Genomic DNA, 15,053 nt, shown 5'->3' with positions numbered 1-15,053 from the left:
CGCCCTAGTGAGGAAATCCACCTGATAGACACCTGCCATCTCCTAAAGGAAAACGACCTTGCACTAACCAAACAGCTTTCCTGCCTCCTATGACTTCCTTGTTGCAGCCTCTCATTTCCTGCGGCTCCTTGGAGCTCCGTTCTGCTGGATTGGGTGCTGCTTGATTCTCATAGATTTTTCCTCAAATAAATTCTTTAAAAATTTTTCAGCATGCCTCAGCTTATCCTGTAACAGTAGTGTCCTTGCTGATTTGACCTCATCCAAATGTGGATTCTTTGACCCTTTCAAAAGGTGGTGTGCTGGGAGAGAAAGTCTTAGTATTCACAGGGAGGGGGTGCCAGGGAAGGCTTCTACGGAAAAATATTCTTAGGGAGTGAAGGAATTCAAATAAAGTACGGCGAGATGAAGAAGAAGGTTGTGATTCATAACTGAAAGCGCTGAAACTCTACCCAGGTGCTACCCCGGGGTCAAGCCCCTGACGTCTGCCTGAACTACTGCGGTTGTCTTTTGTGTGGCCTTCCTGTCTCAACTTTGTTCCCCTTCGGCCTATTCTCAGCCGGATCCAGCCTTTCAAATGGAAGTCAGATCATGTTACTTTTCAGCTCAGAACCTCTCAAGGGTTTTCACTCAGAGTGAAAGTCGGACGCCTTGCACCCATGTTCCGGGTCCAGATCGTCTGCTACCCCCATTCCTTCTCTGCTCTCCCTTCTCCAGCTCTTCTCTCTTCCTTCACCACCCTGACCTCCTTGCTGTTCTCAAACACAGAATCTCCTACCTCAGGGCCTTTGCACTTGCCTGGAACCCTCACCTTGCCTGCAAAGCCCTTCCCCAATGGTTCTCACAGTCACATCCTTCAAGTCTTCCCTGACGTCATGCCTTCTCAAGGAGGTTTTTCTCTATCATGTTTAAGATTACAGCCCTCTCCATCTCTGCACTTCCCTGCTTTCACCACACTTCCTCTTTTCCTTCCAACATATTACATTTGTTTACCTATTTATTTTGCTTACTATCTGTCTTCACCCCTAAAATATAAGCTACGTGAGAGCAGGAATTTCTGCCTTTTTAAAAAAATTTTTTTTTAACGTTTATTTATTTTTGAAGCAGACAGAGACAGAACATGAACGGGGGAGGGTCAGAGAGAGGGAGACACAGAATCTGAAACAGGCTCCAGGCTCTGAGCCGTCAGCACAGAGCCCAACGCGGGGCTTGAACTCACGGACCGCGAGATCATGACCTGAGCCGAAGTCGGCCGCTTAACCGACTGAGCCACCCGGACGCCCCAGAATTTCTGCCTTTTTAAATTCACTGCTCCCTCTGGCACCAACAGCACCTGGCTGGCACATACGTACGAGGTGCTCAGTAACTATTTGTCAAGTAAATGAATGAACCATGGAAATTTAGCTGGGGAAAGAGAACTTACTTCCTCTGAAAGTAGTGAACGTCTGGAGATCACACCATTTTAAAAAAATTTTTTTAATGTTTACTTATTTCTGAGACAGAGACAGAGTGTGAGTGGGGGAGGGGCAGAAAGAGAATGAGACACAGAATCCGAAGCAGGCTCCAGGCTCTGAGCTGTCACCCCAGAGCCCGACGCTGGGTTCAGACTCACAGACCACGAGATCATGACCTGAGCCGAAGTCGGACGCTCAACCGACTGAGCCACCCAGGTGCCCCTGGAGATCACACAATTTTTAAAAAAAACCTTAAAATGAAAAAAGTTTGTTGTCCGCACGGCTCATGCCTCCTGACAGGCTTGTTTTCTGGGTGTGCCAGATAGTGGATTGAGAAAGAAAGGCCTTGGATACCTCCAATGTCATGCTTTAATGCAAATGGTGCTGGGAACAGCAATGAGAAATAATGAAAGAAAAAAAAAAAGGGTGGGGGGAGGTAGAAATTGAAAATGGTTTGCTTCCAAAGTAATGATTTTCAAAGCAAAGGAATTGAATAGGGAAGAAATTAACAAAAACTCTGTCTCTGAAATTGCAAACTTCATTTACATTTTGATCTGTGCGATTTTTCAAGCTCAGTGATCCAAGGTCAGAGGGCACTTGTATTAGCATAGACCTTGCTTTGTTAATTCACCTCTGACTAAACCTCTCAATTCCTTTTTATGATGGTGGCGTTCCAATGACAATAAAACCAAGCTCTCATAACACCAGAAACATTTATACAGCACTTAGACAATTCCTAAATGAATTGTCCCCAGAGACCTTAAGAGATAGGTCAGGATTATTAACCCCATTTTGTACACAGAGAGGAAGTAATTTGCCTAATGTCACCTGGTAAGCTATTGAATTCATAACTTGATTGCTTTATTTGGAAATAATGGCTCATTTAATACAGGTCATGTTGCATTAAAGATGACCTCTTTTTGGGGCGCCTGGGTGGCGCAGTCGGTTAAGCGTCCGACTTCAGCCAGGTCACGATCTCGCGATCCGATCCGTGAGTTCGAGCCCCGCGTCGGGCTCTGGGCTGATGGCTCAGAGCCTGGAGCCTGTTTCCGATTCTGTGTCTCCCTCTCTCTCTGCTCCTCCCCCGTTCATGCTCTGTCTCTCTCTGTCCCAAAAATAAATAAACGTTGAAAAAAAATTAAAAAAAAAAAAAAAAGATGACCTCTTTTTAAATGGGCAGCTTCATATTTGAACTTAACTTTAGTTAGTGACCTGGAACTAATAGTATTCCAGATTTCCATAAGACCACCGTTTCAAATTCTCAAGTTGGGAGACTGATCTAGAGAACAGAGAGATCTGAGACTCCCAAAGCCATTTTGGGATTGACCAGAACTGGGCCACTCTGCTCAGATACTACTATGGAGAAATCAACTACGGTAGGCTTAGCATTTAAATCCCGTTTGAATTTCTTTGCTTTTTGCCGTTTTTCGTGTGGTTTTTTTTTTTTTTTTTTTACGCTCATCACATTCCTTTTGGTTCAAAAAATCAGTACAAGTAAAATTGAAAATCAGTGCTTCCATGGACAACTAAGAAATGGAGATAAAACCTTATTAGGATGTCCCGGGTGCCAGTCCGTAAATATTGTGGGAACCACGGGATGAACACCACTGACGCTACATCAGAGTTGTGTTTGGAACCCATTTTATTCTGATTCAGTTGTGGCTCATTCCTTTTTCCTTCCAGAGCAGTATGATGAGAAGACCTCAGATTTCGTTCAATGACCATGGCAGCTACTTAGGAAGTGTGGAGGAGAAATAAAGAGCCCCACTCACCAGTGGGGGCTACTTGTGAGTTCGTGTCTCTATCAAGAAGAGACTAAAAAGCCAGAGCATCTAAAGAGAATTTTGAATAAGGAATAACTTGCCAACTTTGAAAGCTCATAGTGAAAAAAATAAAAAAAGAAGAAGAAATGTCTAGTCTTTATCCAAATGTTTGAAAGTTTTTCAGACGTCTTATCATTTCATCTTTTTAGTGAGACTTGTTTAGCACCAACAGTAAAAATGCAAATGATGCTTCTAATTTTTCAAAAAGAGATCGTCCCCTTCTTTTTATGGTAAATGTATTCATTCTTTTTTTACTCTGGCTAAATCTGACTTATTGCATTTTTATCCCTTTCTCTGCAATCTGACATATTATTTGTGGCATCTGCTAGGAATATGAACTACAGTTTTGAAACAAATGCAGTTTCACTGGGCATTTAAAAAAACACCGTTTTAAAAATCAGAAAGATGCTGCATGGGAAATCTAGGAACGCGTTTGTACCCAAGTATATTGAATTTGTTTAGGCCAAAGTGTAAATTGATAGAACAATAATAGGTTTTAAACCGAGTCAGATTAAACTTTAAAATGAAGATCTTTGTAAGGCTAAATCTCAAAAAGCGATGGTGTTGGAGGCCTCTGCAAATAAACCGTGGTTCCCAGGCCCTATAAAACCGAGGGGGTTTTGGTTGTTTATGATAAAACGTACCCGAAGCTGCCTTGAGAGCCTTCTTGCTAGCTACATTACATTCTTAAGGTAATTTAAGCAGAACCACGAATTGACAGATCTGAATTGTATAAGTGACAATTTGGTGAAAAGGTGAATTGTGTAGATTATATGGGTCAAGTCTATACAACTTTTCTGAACTTTGAGAGATAGTCTAGAAAGTACTTTGTTGTTCTGAGGTCAGATGAACTCACTGTACAGTTAAAAGCGTGATGTTTCCTACTCCCTGTTTTTATCCGGAATTTGAAATGCAGAAATGTCTGTCACCTACTTCTTGAATGTTTAATCTGCGTAAATTAAAATAGCCTGTGGCTAATTTGATTCTATGTAAAAGGTGCCCTTGTTATTACGTTACGTATCTGCCCTTAGCACGCACAGTATTGTGCAGATCTGAGTTTTGTTCCCCATTCAACAGAATATATTAGCATCAATAACCATATTTTAAAGGAAGAAATGAGATGTATTTGATTCTTTGTTCAAGTTCTTAAATATTAATCGAATTTGTACAGCATTTGGTTAAATGTCCTGTCGTCACCTTATAGGTTAATGAAAGATGCCTGCGCAATCATATTTTGCAAAGTCTAATATACTTCATGTCTTTGATCGAATTGTTTAACTCTCCCCCCCCCCCCCGCAAAGTATCCACTTTATTTTTTTTTTTTTAATTTTTTTTTCAACGCTTATTTATTTTTGGGACAGAGAGAGACAGAGCATGAACGGGGGAGGGGCAGAGAGAGAGGGAGACACAGAATCGGAAACAGGCTCCAGGCTCCGAGCCATCAGCCCAGAGCCCGACGCGGGGCTCGAACTCACGGACCGCGAGATCGTGACCTGGCTGATGTCGGACGCTTCACCGACTGCGCCACCCAGGCGCCCCCAAAGTATCCACTTTAAACAGTGTTGATCAAGTGTGGGCAACTTAATTTACTAACCTTGCAAATTCTGGTGACTGTTTTAATCATATTCAACTTCATTAGTAGGTTTTATAATAGAACCTTAAGAGACTGTGTTTTGATTAGCACTAAAAAATTAAAACTTGGCATGCTGTTTAGAATTCCTTATCTGATCATGATAATTCTTTGAAATGTTAAATACGGTCTTTCATCTGAGAGCTTCAAAGAGTTTCACCTATTTTCATAACTGTATAGGACTTTACTTATAGTCCTTTGCCCTCATTTTCTGCTGGTCGTTTTTAAATTGTGAGAGCAGCCAAGGAAGTATCATTTTTGATCAGACCATTCCTCTCCCACCCCCAGCCTCGTTACAGTACATCGATGGCTCCCCATTGCGCTTAAGACAGAAACGGAAAGATCCACGGGGCTCTGCGCGGCCCCTGGGCCTCCGCCTGCGTTTCTAGCCTCGATGTGGCCACTCTCCACTTCCTTCCCCTCTTCCCTGGTGCCACACTGTCCCTGCCCAACCCCGTCCGTCAGATCTCAACTCAGACATCAGTCCCTTCACAAAGACCTTGACTGAGCCGGTTCCCATCACCACACAACACACTCTAGGAGTCCACACATCTCTGCTTTGATGACTTTCCAAGGTGGATATTTTAGATTCATATATGTCTCCTGTGGCCAGCTAGAAGCTTCATGAGGCCAAAGAAGGGTCTGGTTTGCTGATGTTTTCATTGCTGTTTTTTCACTGTTGTATTTCTGGTGCCCAAGCATAGAGCTTGGCAAGCGACAGACATTTAATAAATACTTGCCGAGTGTATGAGGGGATGAATAAATAAATGCTGTCTGAGGACAGGACTCGTTTCTATTCCGTTCACTGCTAGGTCTTAGTGCCTAGAACAGTGCCTGCCTAGGCCACAATAATTCTCCTTAAACATTGGTTGAATACATTCATGGTTTCCTAACTTCTCAAGGAGATAGAAAGTACGGGAGAGTGTAGGGTTAGGTTCATTTTTTTTCCTGCAAATACCCTATCATATTCATTAACTTACTGAGTTGGAAGGAAAGCTTTACCCATGATTTTTTTTTTTTTACTGGGGCAAAGCATATATAACATAAAACTGACTATTTTAACCATTTTGAAGCGTACAATGGTATTAGGTGCCTTCGAGTCATCATGTGATCATCACTCACCCATCTCCAGGACTTTTTCATCATTCCTGACTGAAACTATCCATAAAACAATAACTCCCCACATAGCCATGTGGTTTTACAAAGTTTTATTTGTTTGCCTTAGAATCTTTTCTTCCAGCGCATTACGTAGAAGTTCGAGGCGCAAAATAGGTGAACATAACTGCTTTTGCTTCTTGAATAGGGTTGGATTCCTCCCCTTCCTCCGTTTCATTCTGTATCGTGTTGGTGGTAACATTATCTGGAGACTGTTCTGGGACAGGGATGCCCAGGGGAGGTGAGTGTCTTAACTGGGGCCACAGACGTCCATCTGCACAGCCGTGGATGAGGTCTCACCTCCCCCAGTTCAAACCCGGAGGGTATCTTTGTTTCCTCCTTCTCTATTTCACTACCTCCTCTGCAGACACACATACATCTGCGTGAGCGTGTGCGCGCACGCACACACACGCACACACACGGGTATACATTCACAGTCACCGTCCTGAGACCGTGAGCTGCTTAAAGATTGGGATCATGGCAAACTTGTCTAGATTCCTAAAGCTCTGTAATGCTTGTTGACAGCATGTTTTCTACCCCGTGGATAAAAAAACTTACCCAGTTTGACTTTCCGCTAGGAAGGAAGTCTGACAGCCTCACAACATGGTGCATTCCATGGTTTAACCATCAGAGACCTTCTTCACCACGTTGCTGAGAGTGTGGCCCAAGACCACTTGCATCAGAAACCCCGGGCTGCCTATTAGAAAAGTGGATTTCCAGGCCCCGCCTACACCTACTGAATCAGATGCTCTCAAAAACTATTTTCAACCTTCCCCGTGCTGTGGGTAGTGTGTTATTTTATGTGCCATCAAGTAAATGCTCTGTATTTGTTTGGTTTGTATTTAGTGAAGTTTTTTCAATATCTGCTCCGTAAAATTTTCAGGACCTTCATTTATTCAATGACAGTTTAATTAGCCTCCTTTAGGCTTTTTCTTTCTGGAGCAAAATAAGCACTGTTACTTTAATTGTCTCTAGTAGAACTTATTTTAAAACTAAATCTTTTCCCCTTAGATTATACGCACGGGAAAAGGACCAATGAGGGATAGATTTAATCTAAGGTTTCTGGGGTGCCTGGGTGGCTCAGTTGGTTAAACATTCGACTCTTTTTTTTTTTAACGTTTATTTATTTTTGAGAGAGAGAGAGAGAGAGAGAGAGAGAGAGAGCGAGCAGAGGAGGGGCAGAGAGAGAGGGAGACACAAAATCCGAAGCAGAGCACAACACAGGGCTCAAACCCATGAACTGTGAGATCATGACGTGAGCTGAAGTCGGACGCTTAACCGACTGAGCCACCCAGGCGCCCCATCATGCCACTCTTGATTTCGGGTCAGGTCATGATCTCACGGCTCATGGGTTCAAGCCCCGCGTCAGACTCTGTACCGAGAGTGCAGAGCCTGATTGGAATCCTCTCTCTCTACCTCTCTCTCTGGCTCTCCTCTGCTCATACTCTCTCTCTCTGTCTCAAAAAATAAACAAATAAACTTAAACAAAACTTTAAGGTTTCTGTTATATTCACGACACACTGACTCGATTAGATAGGGCAAAGCTAACTGTTGTAACAAACCCCCACATTGTAGAAACTTCACTGGGTTAGAATTCCCTTCCCTTTCTGGGACCAGTCCACTGCTGGTAATGTAAGACCATTTGTGTGGATAGAAGGGTCTCTACTTGTCCCTCTTCAGGGACCTGTGTTGACACAGGCCATGCCATGTGACTTCCAAAGTCACACTGGGCATTGACATCCAGCCAGCAGTAGAGAGATGACTTATGGGAAAGACACTTGCTTCTTGAACATGTGGGCAAGGAATTGATACATATTAGCTCCCTTACATCTCACTGTCTCTCCTAGAGACAAGGGGAGCTGGAAAGGTAGAGCCTGGACCGGGGCCTCTTCCCTATGGCCACTCTGCATGGCAAAGGGGGGCATGGCTCTTTGGTAGAAGGCTAGCTGCTGCACACTGGAATTCGAGGTTTCTATTTATAGTAGTTGCTCCTGTTAAACCATGAAATGTGCCATGCATGTAAGATAAAATACTGCAACAGTGTACGTGACAGCATGATTGCCAGTGCCCTGACCGACAGCAAGATGGCATATATCCAGCATGCCAGACATGAATGTAATTTGCTCACTGGCAGATGTTCGCACCGGTCTACAAGGTAGTGAATGGTGATGTTACTTGAAACAATGTTAAGCTTCTGGGGGTGGGGGGGGGCGGTCAGTCTTCCATCTGTATAATGTGATTGATCAAGGGATGAGTGGTTTCACTTCTCTGAAAGGTAGAGCATGACACACGGGTTTACCTCCAAGTTCCTGATCACAGTGGATCCCTGCCCCTGACGTTTAAGAGATCACGGAGGCGACCCCAAGTTCCAACAGGTTTACTAGTCTTGCAAGAGTAAACTGCACTTGATGCTAAACTTGGGTCTGGAAGGTAGGACCCTGTATCCTTGGAACCCCAGCCACCGAGGCTGCTCTCTGGTGCCATCTGGTTGAACCCGCTTCATTCCAGATCATACTCTTCTGCTTTTTGGAATGTATTTTGTTTCAGAGGCTGCGGAGAACTGGGTTTCAAGATGATTTGGGCTTTTCGCCCCTGCCAAACTGAATTAGGCTGCTGGATGGCAGGCATACCCAGGGAAACCAAAGATAAATGCCAGTTTTAATAGGGTTGTTTGTTTATCCTTTTCTCTCCAGTTAATAAGTATGAATGGACCCCAAATTCAGTCCAAGGATCATGTCAAAGGCAGGAAGTTGAGAGAAAAAGAAGAGTTGGTGGGGGGAGTTAGTCCATGATTTTGATACTACTGAAGTTTTGTGAAGACCAAATATTAAAAATAAGTTTGTGAATCATCATCATTTCATAATGGTAAAAGCGCAAAACACTTTTGCATGCTCCATAAACACGTAACAGTGCAGGTGGATAAATACGTTGTTACGTGTAAGGTTTTCAAATTGAATGTTCTAAAAAGTATTGCTCTGCCATATTGATTTCTTAAGAGTGTAAACAGGAAATAAAATCATCACAGTGGAAAACAGAATTGGCTTGAGGGTCAGATGCCTGGCATTTTAATGCAGTCTGCCTTTTGCTGTATCATCCATTAAAGCCAGTTGTTAGAAATCTACCTTGCAGAAACCAAAGAGTAATATTAGCATTTTTAATGTCCTCACAGTTATGCCAGAGTCTCAACCAAATGAGATTTTGACTGTTTTCGCTTGCTGTTACGTTTTACCCCGTAGCATTTGCAATAAAAGGTTTTCAGCTGCGTGTGCAATGTTACAGGTTCTCATTTTAAACCAAGCCAAACAAAAACAAAAACAAAATTCCTGCAAAACAGCCATGCCGATCAATAGTTCTATTTCCTTTGGAGCCATCAGGAAATGCATTATTTTTCCATGAGTGGCCAAGGCAAATGTGCACTTTCTTGAATTATTGAATGTTTTAATGTTATACTTATGCACCATTGAATTCCTTTTATTGTAATTGATTTACTGTGTGTACCGTGTCCTTTGGGTTTCTGTATTTTTTACCTAGATATTATTTATCTTTTCTGAAGGCTACTTTTAAATTACATCAGATCTCATCTTGACCTTTTGACTTAGGACTGGTTTTATTTAATAGGATAAGTTGATTGTATTTTGGTTAAAGGAAATTGAGTTGTTACTTTGTTATTGGAAAAATAATCCTTTAGCAATGATGTATTACCCCATTCTGTCAACCTAGATGTGTTTCAGAGTGATGAAAGCCCATTGATGCAGTTGTCAAAGCAAGAGTAATGAATGTACCAAAAATTCATTCCCTAGAAATGTTTGGCATAATTGCAGACATGGTAATACAATTAATACGTAGTCTTTTGGTGGTCTTTGCAGAGGCTCGGGGGTTTCAGTCGTCACAAGGAGGTTAAAAATGAGGCCACGTGCTATCAATGCACATATATATCAATACACATAAGCAAAGACGAAATAGTTTTCCCCACACAACGTCTGTGGGAAACCACACCCACAGACGTGTGTGTTCTTTTCAGGACACTTTGCTCTGAATTGAATTATACTAAAAGCAATTCAAGTTTTTCAAAAGCACCCCATTCCTTGGACTTCTCTTTATTTTTTATTTTTTATTTTTTTTTTTTAATTTTTTTTTTCAACGTTTATTTATTTTTGGGACAGAGAGAGACAGAGCATGAACGAGGGAGGGGCAGAGAGAGAGGGAGACACAGAATCAGAAACAGGCTCCAGGCTCTGAGCCATCAGCCCAGAGCCCGACGCGGGGCTCGAACTCACGGACTGTGAGATCGTGACCTGGCTGAAGTCGGACGCTTAACCGACTGCGCCACCCAGGCGCCCCTTGGACTTCTCTTTAAAATCTGTGTTCAAAAGTGTCTTCTTCTACACCATACCCAGTGGTATTTTCAGACCTGCCCCTTTTGTGAAACATTGCTAATAAAGGGCATTCTTGGCAGGGGGGGCATTGGAATGATAGTGCAGTAGATGTCGCTGCCCATTGGAGACTGCTGGCCACGGGAGACACTGGCACCATCTGTGGTGTGGGGGTTTCCTGCTGACTCCATGTAAATGGAGTCCCCCCATTTACATGCCCCCATTTACATGCCCCCCATTTACATGCCATTTACATGAGACCTTCCTGCAGGTCTCAACCCTGTGGCCCTCCGTCCTGCCTCCCCAACCCTATGATTCTTGGCTCCCTCAGTGTTTCCCATCAACCTGACTGCCCTTTCCAACAGCTTCTTCTGCTGCTTTCCTCCCCATAAATCTCAGGAGCACCCCGTCTCCAGGTTCATCGTGGCCTCTCTCAAAAGCTATGCGGGGAGGTAAAAGAAGTACAAGTTTTGGATTGACTCAGAAGTGGATGTATTACTTGGGAGTCATGGGAGTAGGGTCATTTACTCACCCTCTCTGTGCTTCAGTTCGTGCCTCTGGGTCAAGGTGATGATGACACTTACAGAATTGGTGCGTCACCTGCAGTCTATACACAGGGCCTGGGACACAGTAGTAGCCCATAAAATGTGAGGTCTGTTTCTCTTCCAGGTAAAATTTGGGCAAGATTAATTCTATTGACATGTGTCTTTCATAGGTCCACTTCCCAGTAGTTAGCTGTAGCCTGAAGTCATCTGTGATAGAGATCTTCAGCAGTAGCTCCACAGCAACGTGTGTAGATGCTTCAAACGCAAGGAGTGGAACCAAGTAGTTGGGGCGACGATTCCCCTAAGAGACTTGGTTCGGCGAACTAAAGCACCCTTTGAGTTTTTGTTGACTTTGCCATACGCAAAAATTCATGTTAGAAGAGACTTGAAGAAGGAAGGAAGGAGCTACCCTTCTGAGTTGCAAATTCGCCTTACCCTGATTGTTTGGGGGTGAAAGATGGTGATACGTTTTGGCCAGCAACCCAGGAATGCGTACATTTGTGGTTCCCAAAGGAGATACTTGCAGGGGAGACATTGACAAAACAAGACAAATAATGACGTATATTGGTTGAAGCTTTGGTCTTGAGTCCCAGGGCAGAACTCCATTACACTGGTCTAGAAGAGGTGACAGACTCCTTTCCCCTGAGTGAAGTTGGCTTGAAATGACCTGGAAGCAAAGTACTCCCTTAGGTCTGATTCCCTAAGGCCCAAACCGAGGTCAGACATTAACCCAAGGTCCACATCCCTCAGTGGGAGGGGTTTCCCTCATGTCCACTATGGTGTTGGGCAGAGCCAGAAGCGGTCCCAGACTGCCCTGGGGGAGAGAAATGGTGGAAAGATGGAGAGACAGCGAGGTGAAGAGGGAGGAAGGAGACAGATGCTCCTGATAAACCTGATAAAAGTTTCACCTGTAAAGGTGCACTTACTTATGTGTTATACTTTTATCCTCGTTTATATTATTTTATATTCTTATATCCTCACATATCCTCGTATATATATTCTTTTATCCTCTTTTATCCAGTGCATTGACAGGATATATTACATGTTCCATATGTTTGTTGGATTGACTTGTTACTGTAGACATAACTTCAGATTCTTGCAAACTCCTTCTTACACACCTCAAAAGAGGTTTTTAAATGTGGGAACTAGGGGCACCTGGGTGGCTAAGTCAGTAGAGCGTCCCACTCTTGATCTCAGCTCGGGTCTTGATCTTAGGGTCGTGAGTTCAAGCCCCATGTTGGGCTCTGTGCTGGGCATACAGCCTACTTAAAAAAGAAAAAGGTGGGAACTAAATAGAAGTGAAGAAATCCTTGATTACTCTCAAATTGTTTTGTTTTTTTCTTTCCTAAAATTGGTTTTAATTCCAGGGAGGAATCATTTACCTCAACAACATTTAAAAAAGAATTGTTTTAATGTTTATTTATTTTTGAGAGAGAGAGAGAGAGAGAGAGAGAGAGAGAGACAGAGAGAGAGAGAGAGGCGGAGTGCAAGTGGGGGAGGGGCAGAGAGAGAAGGAGACACAGAATCCGAAGCAGGCTCTAGGCTCTGAGCTGTCAGCACAGAGCCCGATGCAGGGCTCGAACCCACAAACTGTGAGATCATGACCTGAGCCAAAGTCAGACGCTTAACCAACAGAGCCACCCAGGTACCCCTCAACAACATTTTTTTTGTCCTAATAAAATGTCATTGCATCAGATCCAATGAAAATCTATGAAGAGTGGTTTTACATGTCATTGAGGTAAAGGTCTTTGCAATTTTACACAGAAAATGTTGTATGGCTCACACATAAACAGGAACGTCTGAGATGATTGCACATGTTTTTATCTTATTAATGGAATCTCTTTGCACTTCACAAGTTGCCTTCATATTTCAATGCAGTCGGGAGTTCCTGAATTGACACTTGTTTCTCCTCTCTGAAAGGTTTCTTCAGAGGTCTGATAGTATGACTTCTGTTTCCAAAAATCCAAAGTCCAAAAAGCCACACATCCTCCCTTAGAAAGCCCTGGGTGTCACTGAATTGGTTGTCTAAGAAAATGAGCCCTAATGGACTCAGCTGCGATTGTCTTCCCTGTCCATGCTGTCCTTTTCTGGCTAGTTCTCAGCTGGAGTATCTGCAAAGGGAGCATTCAGGCTGAGGAGCACGGGGAGTTTGGAGCTGGTCGAGCTCTGGAGCCGTCCATAGCTGAGTCTTTGTCACAGCCCCGATAGGGATCCTCCCCTTTGGCTGCCCCCACCATCCCTTTATGACCTTCATTGAGAACTTGGGGGGCCGTCCAAACAAAGTCAAAAGAATTCCTACACTCCTACGTGAAAAAAAATTTTTTTGAAGTTTATTTGTTTATTTTGAGAGAGAGAGAGAGAGAAAGCCAAAGTGGGGGAGTCATAGAAAGAGAAGGAGAGAGAGAGAGAGAGAGAGAGAGAGAATCCCAAGAAGGCTCCACGCTGTCAGTGCAGAGCCCAGTGCAGGGTTTGAACTCCTGAAACGTGAGATCATGACCTGAGCCGAGATCAAGGGTTGGCCACTTAATCGACTGAGCCACCCAGGCACCACCCCCTAAATGAAAAATTTTAAGAATAGAAACAATAATAAGGGAGCCCGCAGCAAGGAAGTATTTTAGCCTCACTGTATAAGTGCATACAAAACAAAACAAAACAAAACAAAACAAAATTTTCCATTTTCTGAACTGGAAAGAGGGAACAAGCATGTCGCTTTTGGCTGGGTTGCATTAAGGGGATGGCCACCAGAATTATTTTTAGTCACCTCTCTGCTGTCACTTTTGATTGAAACCAGCAGAGATGTATTTTGGCAAATCTATTCATAATTTGTCTTTCCTTGCAGGGCTCCCCCGGTAATTGTGTTTCCCATCAGGGAGTCAGTTGGAGTTAATGTATTGACAATCTGCTGTGATTGACGATGACTGTCTTGTTAACATTTCCCCCACTCTTTGACCCACAGGGCTACCCTAAGAAGACATTTGGTTTAAAGAATTAAAAGAACAACTTCTTCAGACAGGAAGACCTTCTTCAAAGGTAGGGGTTTGTCTTCTGAAAAGGTTTAAGTTAATATAAAGGGAGTTATACCATAAAATGATCTGATTATGTAATATTATTGCCATAATTAATACTCTTCAATCCGAAGCGTATGATGAAAGATGGTAGGTAGGAATATAGATGCGAAAACATGAGTCATACTGCTTATCCAAGAGGATGGATCAAATATACGGGGGAGAAAACCAGCCCTTCGTGTCCTTCCATGGTAATGAGACTTTTGTTTTACTAAATCATGCATCATAAAGTTTAGCAAATAGACACCAGAGTGAACACATTGCTAGTAAGCAATATGTTTCTGAAGGAATTAAAGATTTAAAAGGCTAAGGAATCATTTACAAGAAAAGAGTTTTCCTTTTGATTCAATCATGTACCAGAAAACTCTCCTGAGAATATACTTATCTGCACATGAATTTTTTGTTGTCTCACAATGAAGTCCATAGAATACAAAAGTCTGTTTGGAAACTTTGAATATTACTTTGATATGTGCTTTCTGCTTTGTAAATCCATTTGCCACCCCCGCTGCCCACCACTTTCCCATTTCGGTCGGAATTATCAGCTCTAGAACTGTCTCTTCCTGGCCTGTGATGCCTTCTGAAAAGCCATCTATTACAGTATCGAATTTGATGAAGGGTATCTTACTTGGAGATCTGGAACATAGTTCTGGGAACTCCGTCTCGTAAGGAATTTATGAGAGCGTGATTGTTCAGACACTTAGTCCTCTGCCTCATAGGTTTCATTTAATAGATAAAGAGACTCTCACGGACTTTAATTATGAAAAGAAGATTGTCTGCAAGACTTTGAGGTAGGAAAATCTTGCAAGCATGTTGTCTCTTGTCCTTGAGAAATGCCTAAATTGATCCATTCAGATGCCGTTTTCTGTCGAAGAGGAAATGACTCATGCCTCAGTTGAATTTGCTTCCATTGTGTTGTATTAAAACTGACTTCGTATAACTAATTCCTATGGTGTTTCAAAACACCGCCAGAAATCCCCAAATCAGTAGCCTGGGAACTAAGAATGTTGCTTT

General features: G+C 42.9%; 1 protein-coding gene across 21 annotated transcripts in view; it reads left to right on the top strand.

The window, feature by feature from the left end:
- The window catches only part of NRCAM (neuronal cell adhesion molecule), a 291,038-nt gene that overhangs the window by 128,690 nt on the left and 147,295 nt on the right, over nucleotides 1-15,053 (top strand). For 20 of the 21 annotated variants that reach the window (XR_005789490.1, XR_005789491.1, XM_040472965.1 and 17 more), the window contains exon 3: nucleotides 13,934-14,007. The exons of the other annotated variant lie outside the window; for it this stretch is intronic. The gene's annotated coding sequence lies outside the window, so the exon portion shown is untranslated. The remainder of the gene's footprint in view (nucleotides 1-13,933; nucleotides 14,008-15,053) is intronic. 21 annotated transcript variants of the gene reach the window in all.

This window comes from Herpailurus yagouaroundi, unplaced genomic scaffold (assembly GCF_014898765.1).
Source record: "Herpailurus yagouaroundi ecotype Mexico unplaced genomic scaffold, PumYag 100, whole genome shotgun sequence".
In the NCBI taxonomy this organism is placed as follows: Eukaryota; Metazoa; Chordata; class Mammalia; order Carnivora; family Felidae; genus Herpailurus; species Herpailurus yagouaroundi.
Note: the sequence above shows the minus strand (reverse complement) of the source record. Positions and strands in the feature narration are given on the sequence as shown.